Genomic DNA, 16,730 nt, shown 5'->3' on the forward strand with positions numbered 1-16,730 from the left:
CTTGGCACTCATCCCAGTCTATCGCCCTAAGTGGATGGAGCCCCAGCCTAGACTCCCGCCTGCTTCCCTTTCCTGGTAATGACCTGAGGGACGTTTGCATCTGCCATCGCAGAGCAGGGAAAGTCAGGCCTCCCAGCAAGCGGCTGGCGGAAGCTCCAGTCTGGAAAATGCATTCTTCACCCACAGCTATTTTTTTTCTGTCGGTAGAAATACTTCAGGACTGAGCTGGCAAATGAGAGCCTGAGACACGTGCGGGGAAATTCTGGTCCTGCTGCTGCTCCTGAGTAACCGCTCTGACCTCGCTGTCTCCACCAGAACCTGCCTCACTTCCTTGGAAATTCCCCAGCACAGGGAGTTTGCAATCGTCTTGACTGCTGGCTATTTCTAAGGCTGGGAATGAAATATTTGTGGAACTTCCTTTGCAAGAAAAAAAAAAAGGTGACCTTTCACCAAAAGAGAAGGAAGTAAATGCTATAATAAGGTTCATTCAGTCAGCTAAGACTCTCTCATCTTCCGCATGACCTCAACAGAAGCCGAGGAGGGTGGCGCCCACACACTCTCCCCCTTCCACCAACTCTCCACTCTCAGGAGGCCTGCGATTCCATGTCCAGGGTGAAAGATCAGGGATCCCAAGATCAGGGATGAAAGGACTCACCCATAAGAACGCTGTAGCCCCTACCTGAGCTTGTTCCCCAAGCCTGTCCCTGGTCATCTCCCCCCACCTCTCACTTGTCAGCCACTTGCCTCCCTGTGTGAGGAAGGAACATTCTAAGTGGTCACCGAAAAGTCCTCCTTGCAGAACTCAGGCTGCTCCTCCTCAGCAGAGCCTCCTGAAGGTCTCTCCTCTGGCTGCAGGCCTTGACTCAGGCTCCTCTTCAGCTCCCTTCCCTCTCCCTCTCCTCCTCCCAGACAGAAAGCCTCATCCCTAACCGACTCCTGAGAGATCTCCACTGACCATCCCACGTCCTTAACTGTGATCTGCAGCGTCTCTTATCTGTGCAAGACATCTCCCTGCCCCGTGGGCTGGCACAGTCTCCTCCTGAGAAGTTACCCCAACCCAGCTGCTGACCGGGGACAAGGAGAAACGGGGGTAGAGGGGGTCGGGGGGAGGGACACGACATTTTGGTGAAAACCAAATGTAACCAGTACATTGGGCAGCCTGCGCTTAGTGAATCACAGACCAGCGATGACTGTATCTTCCCCCAGCCCCGCGTCTCACGCGCTGTCGGACCTCTCTGCACTCTCCAGCCAGCGCAGAACTTGGTGCCCATCACGTACGAGCAGCCCCAGGTCCACAGGAAGGTGGCGGATGCAAACGCCTCCCCCTGATTCTAATCCTCTCCCAAGCCCCATTCAAATAGCACGAAAGGGGACTTTAAGGGCACACACCCAGAGAATGGGAGGACAGGAGAGGAGGCAGCAGCAGTGGGGAGGCGAGGTTTTTGATCAGTCAGGAAATGCCCTGCCGGCACCTCTCTGAGTTCTTTTTCTCAGAAGAAATTCAAGCGTTCCCAGCCCCACACAGGAGTTTTCTAAGCAAAAAAAAAAAAGGGGGGGGGGGATTGGAGGCGGGGGCGACCTGGAAAGCAGCTGGACAAGTGGCAGCGGTTCCTGGGGGAGCAGTGGACAAGCCAGCTGGGGCCTTGGCGGCTGGGCCTGGGGGGGGAAACAAGGAAGCTGTTTGGGAGCTGATAGAGTTAGAGGCCACAGAAAGGCACACATTGCTTGACGCCGTTTATATAAAACTGTAGGAAATGTAGGCTAATGTAGTGGCAGGAAACAGGTCAGCGTTGCTTGGGAATGAGGAGGGAGGAGGGGTGCAGAGACCAGAGGAACCTTATGAGGGGATGAGGAGTTCTCTCTCTTGATTGTGGTGATGGTTTCACGATGTTTCAAAATGTGTGCACTGCACAATTCGAATATGTGCCGTTTGTTATATGACAGTTTTCCCTCAATAAAGCCACTTTTTAAAAGTGCTGGCAGGGGGGCTCCTGCCACGTTAGCATTTTGGGGTCCGGAAAGCCGAGCCCTGGCCAGGAGTGTCGGGGGGCTGCAGGCCTCAGCCCCGGGTCACTCTGCACAGCTTTTTCTTTGGCTGCGAGCTTTCCGGCCACACCTGCTCACTCACCTTCGAGGTAGAGGAAGAGGACCATGCGGAGCACGTGCTGGCTTGGACCATGCTCTGCCTCACGAAGGGGCCAAGGAGGAGAGCCATGTGGTAGAAGTTGTGGCCCGTAACCATGACCACCAGGAGGTTGCGGTCCCCGTGGCCAACCCCATGCTCAGTGTGGGTGACTGCCAGCTGCAACCGCCTGGAACCTTCCGCCTGCAGTCAGGCTCTGGTCCTGAGTGGGCCCCTGGTGGCCAGCCCCAGATTGTTACTGTGAGCAGTGTTTCCAAGGAAGAAGAGAGCGAAGGAGAGGGGAGCGAGGAGAACAAGGAAGCTGAATAGTGCCCCATTCTGCCTGCCAAGGAACAGGGGCAGGCCCTAGCCCTCCTTGGTCGGCTAGCTGCCTGCCATATACACCATGTACCACATTGCTGTACAAGTATCAGGAATATTAAATGTCTTCTTCATTGAAGAGGAGGGGTGAGGTGGGGTGGGGTGGGGTCTTGGGCTGGTGCTAGGAGAAAGGGGGTCCCATTCTCCATAGAGTCCTGATGTTCTTCAAATCCTCTACCATGCCATGGGCTTCCCTTTCTCCAGGAGTGGAACTCTGAACTGTCCTGACCTTCTCTCCCTACTTGCCTTTGAGGTTGGAGGTTAGCATCTGAAACTCAGGACTACTACACATTTTAAGCACTTTTTACATTTTTGGATAAAGGGTGAAATAAAGTGGTATAGAGTTTTCTTGCAAAAAAAAAAAGTGCTGGCAGGGCTGTGAGGACATTCTCATTTGTGCTGACTCAAAAACAACATGATAACAACTAAACATCTGGGTAAAAATAAAGTGACATTAACAGGGGAAAACAAATAGTCATACCCCAGACCACAGTTCCCACTCTAGCAGAAGACAGCAGCTTTATTCTGAAAGGTGCACAGTGATGGTCTTTGGGCTGGCTCTCCCAGGCACCTGTGAAGGCGGGGGAAGTACTGAAGGGGATGACTCATGGAAGCCACTCGATCCCAAGAGGCCCCACCACCACCACTCGGAGGGTGGGAGTGGGAATTATCCTTCATGCGGCGCTAACAGAGCCCCGTACCCCAGGAATGAGGCCAACAGTGAGAATGGGGTTTTCCAACCCAATGGCCCTGCCAGGTGGTCGAATGCCAACCCTCACAGCAAATAGGCCTCACCCATAGTCTCAGACCGTCCGCTTAGCTTTAGAGTTACACACTCTCACATAGAAGCAGAAAATCTGGGATCACTAAGCATCTGCAGAAAGTTTCTAGTCAGACCGAAATCAAAACAAAACAAAACAAAAACAAATCCGGGGAAGAAAGAGACTTTGCAAAGAGAAGGAAACTTAAAAAATAGAAACACTATTAGGAATGCCCTCAGAGTAACAAGAGAGTAGAACCATGAAATAAGAACAAAATGCTACAGGGGTGGAGGAGAATATCCCAAAGAACAAGAAAATATGGTAAGAAAAATGAAAACTTAATAAAAGAACCGGGAGATAAAGTTAAGCAAATCCCACTCAAAAGTAAAGCAAACTGAAAAGGACTTAGGAAACAGGATAGAAGCAATAAAAATATTCGAGGACAGTTCCAGGAGACTCGGACGTTAAAAACGAAGAATCCAGGGAAAAAGATGGGAGGGTCAGGGGGGACAGAGAGGAAAGGAACTTAATCAAATAATCAATTAATAAAGTTTTCAGAACTTGAGGGACATGAGTTTCCAGACTGAAATTGAGTCCATTGAGTGTCTACCATAATAAATAAGAAATATCCACTCCATGAAATTTCAGAACACTGGGGATAAAGAGATAATCCTACAATACCCCGGACAGAAAACAACAATCACGTGGAAATAACTGGGTGTTTGAATGGCATCAGACTTCTCAGTGGCAATATTGGGAGTTAGAAGAAAATGGAGCTACACCCCAAAACCATGAGGGGAAATTAATTCCCACCTAAAATTTTATATCCAGCGAAACTATCAACCAAATGTCAGTGTAAAATAAAGACATTCTCAGACATGCACATCCCTGAAACAATCTTTCCTTCTTAAGCATCTTTCCCCAAGAATCCACTAAAGGATGTAAACCAAAGTAGACGAATACATAGAAACAAGGAGGGGGTCGAAGGCAGGAGGGAGATGGGAGGAGCCCTGAAGGTGAGGGAGCCCAGCCATCCAAGCCGTCCAAGCTGGAGCAGCTCAGAAAGCGCTAGGAAATATCCTTTTCCTAAGGTAGGAGAAGCTGCCATATACATCTGAATGCCTGAAGGGGACATTTAAACAATTAATGGGAGTTTAGAGCTGAATCAATGATAGTCAGAGGTGGATTTACTATAAAGGTAACCCAGCTGCAATTTTAGGACCCTTCGTTTGCAAGCTTCCCTTCCAAGGCCCTGTGCCTAATTTTATATAATGATAAGTACAGAAAAACTAAGCAAATGAAAGAAGACAATTATTAACTTAAGGGAAAATAAAATGTTAGCTGGAAAGGAAAAGTAGTGATTTTACTAAATGACTCAGCTCTGAATAGCATGTATACCTTCATAATAATATATTAATTATTAATCTAAGAAAATTAAGTTATAGCTGTATTAGGAGGACCAGGAAGTGGGAAAGGAAGACGTGTGTAATGGAGGTTGGAGCAGTGCAATGAACCTAAATCCTCATTCACATTCCAGTGGGAAGATCATTGTTAGAGACCAAAGCTTAAAGTTAAAGAAGTACTAACTCAAGCATGTCTTTACCAAACGAGGACTGAATACCAAATGGGACACATAATTCTGCTAACAAATCTTAGACCTCTCCGACTCTTTACATGGAGAACTTTGATTTTTTTTTAAACACAAAATAATAAAACTACAATTTTTCAAAACTAGATTTTAAAAAGGATAAGAAAAAAGTACCAACAATCTTATTTCCGTGATTTAAACTCATTTCAGAGATTTAAACTCATTTCAGGTTAGTCCACCCAGTCACAATCAAAGCTTTGAACTTACATTCAAAATCAAAACTTGGTCTCACATGTGACCGTCACACCATCTTTACTCTAAAAAGTAGCATTTAAAGAGGAAAGAAACATTAGCCTGCTTGTGTGTGTGTGTGTGTGTGTGTGTGTGTGTCTGTGTGTGCGTGTCTCTCTGTGTCTGTGTGTGTAAAGCAAGTGTGACAAAACCTTGTGTTAGGAAGATGAGTATGCAGATGTTCAATGTGCTCTTACTTAGACTTGTCTGAACCTTGACAATCTTCACGGTGGGAACTGGAGGGGTGGGCCTGAGTGAGAGCACCAATCCACATCTAAGAGTCTCTCTCCTGCCCCTGCTCAGCTGACCCTCCGCCCTGGGCAGGAGAGCATGTCTGTCCCTTCACTCTTCCCCTACCCCTCCCTTTTCTGCCCTTCCTGCCTCCCCGGATTTGGGGCCTGGGAAGAGGTGGAGGGAACTAGGTCTCCCCTTCTGGGGCTTGCCAGCCAGACCAAGCTTCCCGGGGATGGGGCTGGGGGAAAGGGAAGGAGTAACTGGCTGAAGCCGGGGCTTGGACACGTAAGTCCAACAGATCCGGGGAGCAGGTGGGGTAGGCAGGGGGAAGTCACTCATTGGCGTGAACTGCTCTGGGTGTGGCAGCAGGAGAACCTGCAGGGGAACAGTCAGAGGCAACACGAGGGCATCTTTCTTGAGCCGGTTTCTCTGCTCAGCACAGGAAGTGACAGAGAAAGGGACTTGGAGGAGTTATCTATCACCAGAGCATCTGTCAGGTGTGAGGTAAAAGTGCCCATGACACACAGGGAGGGGGTAGGACGTGTTCCTCCCTCTTCTGCCCTAATACAGAAGCCTGGCGCCTGCACACGCAGTCCTCAGAGGACAGCCCCTCTGGGAGAGATGGGCCCCTGCGTGGACCGCAGCCTTTGCTGCTCCCGGCCGCATGGCCAGTGCTGTGCCCTCACGAGCTCCCTGCCAAGCTGATTGGCATGTGAGCGAGCCTCCGAGGACTCTGAGATAAGCAGGTGAGCTTGAACTCCTGGTCAGGAGAGCACAGGAAGCAGGGAAATTAGAATTACATGGCTACTGCAGACCCTTTGCACCCACACAGCTGTGAGGGCTGGAGGGTCTTGTTTCAACAGATTTACCGAGGTATAGGTTACATTTTTAAAATGCATACATTGAAAGTGCATAATTTGATCGTTTTGACCAGTGTACACCATTGAAACTATCACCACAATCAAAATAATGAATGTATCCATGACCCATGAAAGTGTCCTCACGTCTGTATGACTATCCTCCCAGCACGACCCCCATCACCAGACAACTGGTGTTTTCTGTACCCACAGGTTAGTTTGCATTCTCTAGAGTTTTATACCCATGAGGTTGTACGTGAGTGTGTACGCCTTCGTGCCTGCTTCTTTCAGCACAGTTACTTTAAGGTCATCCACCTTGCTGCGGGTAGCCTTCGTCCACTCCAGGTTACCGCTGAGCAGCATTCCACCGTAGGAATGGGCCAGGGTTTGGTTGCCCGTTCACCTGTTTCTGCCATTGAGTTGTTTCCGGTTTTTGAAATGGCAAATAAAGTTGCCAAGAGTGTTCCTGTATAAACACCTGCTTTTATTTCTTTTGGGTAAATAAAGACCTAGGAGCAGAAGGGCGGGTCGTCTGGTTGATGTAAGTTTAACTTTTTGTCTCCCCAAGTGCTTGTGCTGTTTTGCACTCCCACCAGCAGTGCATGAGTTCTGGTTCTCCCATGGTTAGGCTTATCTTTTTTTATTTTTTTAAATATATTTTTATTGATTTCAGAGAGGAAGGGAGAGGAAGAGAGATAGAAACATCAATGATGAGAGAGAACCATTGATCGGCTGCCTCCTGCATGCCCCACACCGGGGATGGAGCCTGCAACCCCCGGACATATGCCCTGACCGGGAATCAAACCAGAACGTCCTGGTTCATAGGTCAACACTCAACCACTGAGCCAGGCCGGCTGGGCAGGCTTGTTCATTTTAGACATTCTTATGGGTGTGTAATGAGGTGCAGAGTCTGAAGTTGCACTGGCATTTTCGTTGGCACCCATTACGGTGCCAGGCATAGGCATAGAGAAAATACTTGTTGCTTGATTGCTCAGGCTTTTACTAAATGGAATTATTTACAAACTGGTAGTTCCACTGGGTGAAACTGTGGCTAGTGAAGGGACATATGCCAACACCAAGATGGGGCACAGCAGGCAGGGCAGGGATGGGTGAGAAGGTGACATGGCCCTGCTTCTGGCCTATCACCTGGTGAAATGCTGATTGAGCCAGGGACAACTCACTTCACTTCCCAGGGGATTAATTATCTGTAAAATGGGAACACAGGAATAACCAATTTGCCAAAGTTTACGGATGATCAAAATTACATACATCAGTTGTTTCAATTCTAAGGGGTGCAAATGCCAAATATTTTAAGGACTACATCAGACACAAAGAAAGGGAACTTTAATATTTTTGAGTCTTATGTTTACAAGGAAATTTACATTTGTTTGATTTTTTGTAGGAAACTACAGCTCTCCCCCCCCCCCCACGCCCCCCCCCTCCCCCCATTTAAGAAGAAAACTTCAATCCTTCTCACTCTGAAACGCAGGTTTTTCTTACTCTGATGAGAAATAACACAACTGGCACCCTACGGGTGCATTAACCACTCGGGGCCCCGCAGATGCAAACTCTGTCCCACAAACTGACCAGAGCTGCGGCTTCATCGTAGTCTTCCCCAGTCATCCTCAACCGATCCTTAACCACATGGTTGGTCCAGGCCTCACCTCTGGAGACAGAGTAGCTGAGGATTTAAAAGAATAAAAATTTGGTTCACCTCTGTTCCACTGGAGAGTGGCTAAGACCAGCTCCACGAGGAGCAGAAAGGACAGCGCACCTGTCCTCCCCGTGGGGTGCTCAGGGTGCAGCCCTGTTCAGGAGGGCCTGGCGCTCGGGACCTGCACTGAGACAGTAACTAGCTCAGGAGGCTCTGAGAGAGAAGCTGCGAGACCAGCACTTAGGGAAGACTCAGGAGGCACATGAGAGATGGCATCCCGTTCAGCGGGCTCTCCTGTGGGGTCAGAACTTCTGTCACCTTCGAGGGCACGTCATGTGCAAGCAGATGGGACTCACAGACGAGCTCATGGATTTTGGTTCAGCAGAAGGGAGAACCTGTTAGTAACAGAACTGCACAGCTTCACAAAGTGTGTGGGAAGCTGTCTATTGTCTTCACTAGCAGAGAGGTGTGGACAAGGAACCCGGAAGGCTGGTGATCCTTGAAGCCCTGGCAAAGGTCAGGGCTGTGCACCCACTGTTAGTCCAGACAATGGTAGCTGAAGCAACTTCCCCATTTACTGTTATGTAAATCCTTGCTGATGGGCTAGTTTGCAAGGATTATTACTGGAAATTGCCTGCCTAAGGGCTATGGGTGTATCCCAAACCAATAAAAGGTTGGCGAGGCCTGAGCACCAGTGGAAGTCCTTCCTCTTGAGTTGGACTTGCCCGCCTGGTCCCCCAATATTTCCAAATTATCTCTTGTCTCTTCTCTTTCATTTGTGTGCGGCTCCTCTTCCAGATCCTGAACCCTGAACCACGTGGGACGTAGGGGAACAAACAATTAAACAAAGTGGACTGTCCCATCTTTGCAAGAATGTGGCACTTCGTCCTTCCCTGAAGGAGAGGTTGGACTAGGCAGACAGCTCTAAAGTGCTGCCAGGTAGGAGGCACAGGCACCTACTAGGAATTTTCTCAAGTTTCTGTTTGATGAAACTGAACAGCTAGGACAGGAAATGCCAAATTAGACCTTAACCGGAGATTGCATTATGACAATGCAAGTAGACAGCAATAAAGCCAAGGGTTCTAGGGCCTGGCTTAATTACAGGGTGAGGGCTGGGCAGGGCAATTTTCCAGAATGTTAGGTAATGCTGGGCATGGGGAGGGACGGGCAGGAAGGGCTGGTATAGGGGTGCACTACCTGTTGTCCACTGAAGAGGAGTACCCCCCCCTCAGGAGCCCAAAACAGAATATTCCCAAGAACAGAAATACTTTGAAATACTTTTGAATGTTTTTCTTATTATAACAAAAGTAACACATGCTTTTTATAGAAGTGTTTTCACCAAGAAAAGCATGAAGGGAAAATTAAAAACATCTGTGATCCCACTACCAAACTATTTCTGTTATTGATATATTGGTATACTTAGCCAGGTTTTTGTGTTTTATAAAATGGAATCATAATACATACATTGATCAGGTGCTGAAATGCAGACCAAGATGAAAAAATCACATTTATTACATTTATTATTTCATCTGTGTCAATGATTTTACATTTTTAAAATGTATTTCTTTTATTGATTTCAGAGAGGAAAGGGGAGGGAGAGAGAGAGATAGAAACATCAATGATGAGAGAGAATCATTGATTGGCTGCCTCCTACACGCCCCTCACTGGGGATCGAGTCAGCAACCCGGACATGTGCCCTTGGCTGGAATAAAACCTGGGACCCTTCAGTCTTCAAGCTGATGCTCTAGCCACCGAGCCAAACTGGCTAGGGGCTTACATTATTTTATGAAGAGCTCTTAAAAGCTAACAGTAAAAAGTTGAATACCTTCAATTTTAAAAAGATAAAAGTTATTAACAAGAAATTAATAAACATTTTAAAAAGCAAAACTAGCCAGCACTGGAGAAAGTGTGGGAATGCTGGTGGCAGTGCCAGGGATACAACCGTCCTAGAGGGCAGCTTGGCAATGAAGCACCATAAACCTTTGGACCATGAATTCCATTTTTAGGAATTCATCCCTAAGGAACTTTATTCCAAGGATTATTAAATCTTTGCCTTTATTTTCTTTTTATTCCTGTTCTTTGTTTCTATTTAGCTCAAAATAGCTGGTAACAAAAATATTTAAGAAATATCTCTAATGCTTTGCTATCTATTATTTTTGGTTGATGACACTTGATTATTTAGAACCCAAGACCCTTCAGTGCGGGGGCCGATGCTCTAGTCAAACGGGCTAAGGCTTATTGGTGTTTTTTATACAAAATAGCCCTGAACAGACACCAACAACTTCAATTGGTCTTCAACCAAAGAAACAGTCATTCTCTCAACACTGGGGGGAAACTGGCTGTGGCAGATGGCACCTTTCTAAAGGCCTCTCGAGGATAACTTGAATATCCCACTTCATTGTACGTACTGACATTAGAAGCTACCCCTGGTTATGACACAACTCCACTGTAATGCAAATTAAAATTCCATGACTTAAATAGTGCCCTATACCCTGGCTGGTATGGGTCAGTGGTTAGAGCATCGGCCCTTGCACCAAAGGGTCCCAGGTTTGATTCCTGATCAAGGACATGTACCTGGGTTGCAGGTTCAATCCCCAGTCCTGGTAGGGGTGAGCACAGGAGGCAACCAATCGATGTGTCTCTCTCATATCTCTCTCACTCTTCTCCCTCTCGCTCTTCCCCCTCCCTTCCTGTCTCTCCAGAAATCAATGGAAAAAATATCCGTGGGTGAGGATTAACAAAAAAAACAGTGCCCTAAGATTGTCAGTATAATTTAATCTCCAGTTTAACCCTTCCGCACATTAAGCAGTGTGTTTCTGGGACACTCTCCCGGGGCTAGCACCTCAGAATGTGTCACTGGCCAAGAAATGCTCATGAAAAGATTCTCATGCCACAAAACCTGAACAAAAAAGCTACCAGAGTGGCTCAGTCTCAGTGTGATTCAGGATAAGATTTTCAATTAGCAAATAGCGCGGCTGGAGCTGAGAGTCACTTTGTTTTGTCGTGTTGGGTGCTCATGAGGGTCTATTACAGTCTCCTTCACTCTGGCTGCTGCATTCTCCTTCTCAGAAGCTTAGCCTGAACCTCAACACCGCCCGGGCTCTGGTTTTATTTTATTTATTTTTATGTTTTATTTCATTGAATTTATTGGGGTGACATTAGTTGATAAAATTATATAGGTTTCAGGTGTACGATGCTATAATGCATCACCTGTATATTGTATTGTGTGTTCACCACCCCAAGTCAAGTCTCCTTCCATCAGCTTTGGAACCAGGCGATGTAGGATGTCTACCTGGGCCGTAGATAAAGGCAGAAGATCGCACAGAGAAGTCCTTCCGTAGCCACGTTTGGGAAACCTGGCGGTGGGACAGCAACGCCGTCTGTCGGGACAGTTTTCTTGACTCTTCAGATTGGTTCTCATCCGTCTGCCTCTGGCATAGAAGTAAGTTGCCGCACACTTAGAAATCAAGAAAAAGTCTGGGAAGTTCTGCATTTTCTAAAATGACAGCCTGTAAGTACGTTTCCAAACCTTGTCGTAGTTATTCAAGACTCTTGGGTCCAGTTCCTAACATGTTTAGACAGAATTTCTGGAGTTTTAATACACTTCTTAAGCTTTTTGTACAAGGTATGAAATTTGTTGTAGTTTTCCTCAACAAAATACCTTTTCCCCATTCATTAGCACTTCTGTCTGAAACACTGTGGGCCCTCACTTCCGGGCACTCTCCCTGAAGTGAAAGGACACGATACAGTCTCCATGGCCACACCAGCCACCAGCCAGCCTTCATTTCATTTTTTTATGTTAAGCCTTAATTTATTTGCAATTTAATTTGGTACAAAGAAGAGAATGTAACTTTTTCATTTTTTATTTTTCCAAATGGTTTCTTGATTCCAAAACAACAATTTATAAATTAACCCACTCTTTCCCCGTCTGGTTTTAGACATCGGAAGTGTGTCTGAAGTGCAACCCATGACCTTTGGGGCTACCTCTGAGGAAATCTAATTGACAGTCAGAAGATGCTGTTTCCTCCCTAAACCTATGAGACAATGAACATCACTTCCCTTCTTTTCATTTTATTTCTACGAACTCCTCTTTCCAAACTCTGCAAGGCCACGGGTTCCCTTCCGTAGGAATTCCCAGGGCCCGCAGACAGAGGAACTAACCCATGTGGGGAAATCTGGGTAATGCTTATCTACTCAGTTAAGCCTACCCTCTGTGATGACTCAAACTGTCTAGAGCCTAAATCATCACTTTCATCCCCAAACCATTTCCTCCTGTAGGCTTCTCTATTTCTGGTGTCCGGACTCCAAGTCTTGATGTCATCCTCTAGACCAGGGGTCCTCAAACTTTTTAAACAGGGGGCCAGTTCACTGTCCCTCAGACCGTTGGAGGGCCGGACTATAGCTTAAAAAAAAACTATGAACAAATTCCTATGCACACTGCACATATCTTATTTTGAAGTAAAAAAACAAAACGGGAACAAATACAATATTTGTATTTGCATGTGGCCAGCGGGCCGTAGTTTGAGGACCCCTGCTCTAGCCCTCTCTTTGCTGCCAGGCACAGCCAGGACCCCTAGTGTCAGCTTCCCCTTCCCTGTGCACCTCGCAGATGCATTGTCCCACCACCACCTGGTGTGTCACTTCCTCCCTCAGCCCAGGCGCTCCTCACCAGGTTCACTGGGAGGAACAGTGACCTCCCAGCCCCACGCACTCCCTGTGCTGACCTACTGAGCTCATCGCTGTCGGCACCTTCCACATCAGGGCTCTGCAGGACACATCGGGCCCCCGCATTGCTCCCGAGTGGACGTGAAGGCCCATCGCCATCGGTCCACCCGACCTGCCTCTCCCATCTTTCCTCCTTACTCTGACTGTCTCCCAATATTGTCATCTCTCCCCTTCTTTACCTCTAGTCTGAACTGGGTTTAGGGATATTTATTCAAGTATTGAGTAAAATATTATGATGCCCGATCTTAATTTTTTAAAATTTGAACTACTTTGCACCTTCATGCCCATGTATTGACTTTTCTCAGTGGGTCAATGGCCCTTACCAAAGCAAAGTTCCCAGGTCTAAGGTCAGGCCTAACTTTTCCCAAGCTCTTGTTTTAAAAGACATAAAAGCCCTAGCCAGTTTGGCTCAGTGGATAGAGCATCGGCCGTCAGACTGAAGAGTCATGGGTTCGATTCTGGTCAAGGACACGTACCTCTGTTGCAGGCTCGATCCCCTACCCAGGTCAGGGCGTGTGTAGGAGGCAACCAATCTAGGTGTCTCTCTCACATAGATGTTTCTCTCTGTGACTCTCCTCATCCCTTCCACTCTCTGTAAAAATCAATGGGAAAATGTCCTCGGATGAGGATTAATAACAAAAATTAAAGACATAAAAGCCTGAAAGTTGCACAGATTCCAGTGATGGCGAACCTTTTGAGCTCGGCGTGTCAGCATTTTGAAAAACTCTAACTTAACTCTGGTGCCGTGTCAAATATAGAAATTTTTTGATATTTGCAACCATAGTAAAACAAAGACATATTTTTGATATTTATTTTATATACTTAAATGCCATTTAACAAAGAAAAATCAACCAAAAAAATGAGTTCGCGTGTCATAGGTTCGCCATCACTGGATTAGGCCCTAGAAATGTTGCATCAAATACTTTATCAGACTAGTTTTGGGTAAATTAGGAAAGAGTTGGAGCAGAATAGGGCACTGGTGACTGAGAAGAAAGTACAGAACAAGATGAGAGGAAGTAGAAGGAGCAGCGAGTGTGGTCCATTGACTGTATCTCCAGGTGGGTGGGCCAGAGCCTCAGCTCCCTTCACTCCCAGGCTACCACACTCCATGTTCCCCTCCCTCCCAGCTCTGCTTCCCTCTCGCCCTGACCTGCCCCTCTGTGTGCTCCCCTCTGACTAGGGGTGCCTCACCGCTCACACACCCCTGACTTCTGCTGCTAAGGACTCCACATCTCTAGCTTGGCCACTGTCTCTCTGAGCTGTAAACCCAGGCATGCAACTCTTACCACTCGCCTCATTTTCTCCACCTCTGCACCACTTCTCAGAAATGGAGCTTTGGTATTCCTCACTGCTCCTTCCAGAACAGTGTGACTCAACTACATCAACCATAAGCGGGGACTTGGCTTTGAGCCATCTGTGGTCCTCACACCTACGTCTGACCAGTCACATGTCATGCTGATTCCACCTTCTGACAGCTCAGGGACACCCCTCCTCTCCTCCCCTCTCCACTGCTGCCACCACGTCCCCACCAGCCTCAGCTCTGGATGATTCAATAGCCTTCTCCCCTTAGGAAACCATACAGATCCTTTAAAATCACAAATCTGATGTTTCCCCTCTCCTGTTTAAAACATCTCAAAACTGCCTCCAGGATCAATCCAGAGTCCTTAACACATTTACAAGGCTGCCTGAGCCCTGGCCCTGCCTACCTCCTCAGCCTCATCTTGTGCCACTTTGCCCCTCACTCGGCTTCTGCCACACTGGCCCTTTCCCAGTTTCTCTGCCGGGGCACTCGCTGTTCCTATGGCCTGAGGCATGAATCTCTTTCCCTATGTCGGTCTGCGCCTTCATCTGGCTAAACCCTCTCCTTCCTGTCCATTATGCTGCTCTGTCAGAGAGATTTTCTGTGACCTTCAGGCTAGATTAGATTCCTCTTCACCGCCCCCATGCATCTCCATAGCATCCCACACCACCCCTTTCTTAATAAACGCCACCACAGTGATTACATGTGTAAGACACGGCTCATGCTGAAATGCTCTGTGCAATTGGAAACTATGTTCATCTTCATCACCACTCAGCCCTCAGCTCCAAACATGTTTCTGGATCAAACATCCCCATCTTCTGTGATGAACGAACAAATGAATGAATGAATGAACTGAGAACGCTTGATAATATTCCAGCCTACCGTATTCATTATAGACAAGCTCACATTCTACTTAGAATTCCTTTGGTTACAACCTGATTTCTGGCTAGTCACACCTGGCATTATCGGCAGCAAGTCTGTGCTTTCCACTCCACACCAAGGAGGGGCCTGGGTAGTAAAGAAAGGTCTAAATTCCATGGATGAAGGAGGAGGAATAAGTCCCAAAGGGGGAACAGCCCCAACAAAGGGTAGAGATGGCGAATGTTGGACATCAGGGGAGAAGAGAAAGGAGACTGACTCTAACCTGAAAAAGCTCCCAAGCACAGTCTCATTTCATCCTCCCCGAACCCCATGAAGTAAGAATTACTAGTCCAGTTTTACAGCTGAGGCAACCGGAGCTCTAAAAGTTAAGTAACTTGCCCACAGCCCCACAGAGTAGGAAACAGAGATGTGGAATGTTATGTGTTCATCCACCCTCTGTCCTCGCCTGGAATATCCATGTCCACTCTCCAAATCTAACTTCTCAAGACGCAGCTAACACAGCCTCCATGAAGGCTCCTTAATTCTCGCTGTCAGCCCCAGGCACCCTCTTCCCCTCTGTGCTTCTGCCTCTGTTACAGCACTTCTCTCACTTCTCTCACTCTGTGAGTAGGGTAGGCGTCTGCACAGGTCTGCCCAGAGGGTAGAAGCCATTTAAGGGCAGTGCAGCTCTTCCCCACCTTTTTCCCCCTGGCTTCTGCTATGACGCCTTGCTGGGAAGCAGGTTTCATGGGACTGCGCGCTGTGGGAACCTCTGCTGTCTCCTACCCCGCCCCCCTCGCCCCCACTCCCAGTCCTACTCGCCCATGCAGGCTCTCTCAGGCTGCTCTTTCTCTCCCAGGGGAGCCACGGTGCCTTTGAAAAACCCTGCAGGGAGTATAGTGCCCAACTGGGAACCGCACTAAGACCTCAAAGGGCAGAATGCAGAAAAAAGAAAAGATCATATTTTTTCCTTGGAAGTTGTTGTTTTTTAAAACCAAATGCTCCAAAACTTGTCCAGCGTTTCAGACTCAAAAACTTAAACTTCCCTGAGGGTAATCAAGGGCCCAGATGATTCTTTATTTAAACGAAGCTTTCTAGAAAACAAGCCTGAGTCATCACCTCTTAACAGAGGGGAAAATGACCCCATTTCCTTCCAAATTATCAGCAACTGTCCTCCATGTCTGTACTAGAAAAAGGACTTAGTTCTATTTTATACTCAGCAGGACAACCAAATTTGCCTTTGAGGTCATGAAAAAAGCGTGTATCTAAGTAACTCAACTATACATGTGACAGAGAAAGATTCTACAAAAAGACAGTAAGGAATGAGTCCAGGGTGGCCCCACGTAACCAAGCATAACCGTTCAAGAGCACAGAGGTGCCATGAGCAGACCGTGGCCATGTTCAAAGTAGTCATGAAATATGGAATGGACATCCAGGGTTGGAGGAACCCTAGTCGTCACAACTAAATTCAGTCTAAACCCCTCTCTTTATAGATGAGGAAATCCTAAAGATATGTAGGAATTGTTGTAGGTCACTCGACTGGTTAGGGTCAGAGTCAGAGCCAAGCCTCTTGCCTCTCCAACCACACTGTATGCCACACCTGCCAGATCTGCCACTCCCCGCCCTGTGGCACAATTGCTCTAACTGGGGCTCATCCTTCCCAACAACCAGGAGTCTGGCGAAAGGGGAGAACTGTGTTCTGGGCATAGGACCTTTGCTACTGACATAATAAGTCAGCCTCATATCACATTGAATGCTTATATTGATGGTTATAAAAAAAATGCTTTGAAAACTGCAAAGCACCGTATGTTAGGCTTTCAATGTAATTATCATGTGATTTGTATCTGGGATGTTATCTCAATAGGACCAGCTTAATTATTGGACAGTTTATCTTCATAGCTAATGTATCCTTTTATCTGGAATTGGAATTTGGCCAAAATGAAAGCAACTGATTAA

General features: G+C 47.2%; 1 pseudogene; it reads left to right on the forward strand.

Moving 5' to 3' along the window:
- The first annotated feature begins 1,921 nt into the window (after window positions 1-1,921).
- Window positions 1,922-3,291, forward strand: LOC139019258 (nucleoplasmin-3 pseudogene; annotated as a pseudogene).
- Window positions 3,292-16,730: the final 13,439 nt, after the last annotated feature.

Source organism: Myotis yumanensis, unplaced genomic scaffold (assembly GCF_028538775.1).
Source record: "Myotis yumanensis isolate MYYU_CA2020_CCGP unplaced genomic scaffold, mMyoYum1.0.hap1 SCAF_11, whole genome shotgun sequence".
Classification (NCBI taxonomy): Eukaryota; Metazoa; Chordata; class Mammalia; order Chiroptera; family Vespertilionidae; genus Myotis; species Myotis yumanensis.